The sequence below is a fragment of the Python bivittatus genome, unplaced genomic scaffold (genome assembly GCF_059951505.1).
Source record: "Python bivittatus isolate LINGU-HERP-01145 unplaced genomic scaffold, Pbiv_v1 ctg000730_np1212, whole genome shotgun sequence".
NCBI lineage: Eukaryota > Metazoa > Chordata > Lepidosauria > Squamata > Pythonidae > Python > Python bivittatus.
In genome coordinates, this window is record NW_028277109.1 from 1,511,156 (window position 1) to 1,512,825 (window position 1,670).

A 1,670-nucleotide genomic window follows, 5' to 3' on the forward strand; every position below is an offset into this window, starting at 1 on the left:
CCACTGCCTAGACCCAACCATGTGCCACCTCCCAGGAGGCCTTAACCAACCAGGAGGGACGTGGCCAGACACAGGTGGCCAGGCTCCAGCCACAAGGACCCTGTCCACTTCCTCGAGATCCACCGGCTCAAACTCCTCCCGGATAACAAGGCTCAGACGTGTCTCAGTCGCTTCTGAAGGATCCGCCTAGCCAGAGTCCAACTCTGAGCAAAGTCAAGCAACTTTATCCGACAGATGCCGAGAATCTTCCTCACAGCGACCCTGCAAAGGCTCCCCCCGGCTCCTCCTTACCCAGGAGGGCCCTGGGCACCCAAAACAGGGCCGCTGGGCAGCTGTCTGCAATCGCAACAAGGGTGGAGAAGTAACTGGCTTTGCCACCCTTGTGACCACAAGGTAAGTCCTAATAATGGCTCTCACCCACGCTCCGTCGGCCTCGCTCTTTGTCTTCCTCCCACGGCGCTCCAGGCGTCTCTTGTGGTGCTTCATCTCTTGGAGCTGCTCAGCAACCACGGCGCTCCACAAGATCCATGTACACAAAGTCCACACAGGCACAAGTTAGTCCAGCGCCATCCACTGAGCTACGTGCTCCCTCTGAAATTGCACAGGGTCCATCATTAGTTAGTGACCTCCTAGGTCAAGTGAGGCCAGCTGTTGGTTCCTCCAGAAGGCAACTTTTTAGCAGTGTTAAAGGGTGTGTCTGGCCCTCTCACTTCAGTGCAGTGTGTGTCATCACAGGATCCAGGCCATTCTGGTGCCAGGCACCCTTTCCTTCAATATCCCCAGGCCACAACATAGTCTCCCGCCTCTAAAGAATGGCACAGTGCTGTGGTAAGCAGTTGGGATGCAGCTCTCAGCTTCGCCATGGACTGAACTTTTCCAGCGATGGACAAGCAACCTGCACCAGTCCTTCACCTGAGGTGGCCAGGTCTCCCCGAGTCAGAGCTGACTGGGGCCAGTGGCTCTGGCATCAGCCAACCAGGCAGCTTCCCAAGGGGAGCAAGAGCCCACGCTTCCTGTGCGGGGGGCTTCTAATTCTCGCGAGGAGGGCTTCTGGCCACGAAGGGCCAGGTCCGGAGTGGCTTGAGCCAACCGAGTTCTGACATCCTGGTTCCCTTGCTCTATATCGGCAGCGCTCTGGGGGTGCCCAGGGCTTTGCAAGTCATCCTGGTTACCCAGCTGGTAAAATGAGCACCTTTGTCCAATTTCAGAAAGGGAGGCGCACCCTCCTAGGAATAACACCACCTTTTGGCCCCTGTGGCAGCATCGGCATGGAGGCAGGGACAGGCCGTCATCCGTCCTGGAAAAGAACGAAACACAAGGACCAAAATCCATTTTTCTTAGGAAGCTCTGTGAGGCCCATCTATAGCCTCGTGCCTACGGCCCGGCTGCAGGAAGAGTGGATTCCCTTGTTTAACTGGCGAGCGGGGCAGCACAAACACACACGTTGAGGTGTTCCTTGGAGAATGAAAGGAACAATGCAGACTGACAGAATAGATGTGCCAGCCACCCTCTTTGTTCACACATGTGGCTCTACGTGTCAAGTAAACCAATTGCCGAGGGGCTGTCGCCACATTCCCTGGGAGCCCGGCACCGCCCTGTTCACCTTCAGAGTCCGCATCAGTGCAGACAGCTCTTGTGGAAGCGTGAGATCTTCTGAGGACGATTGGTCT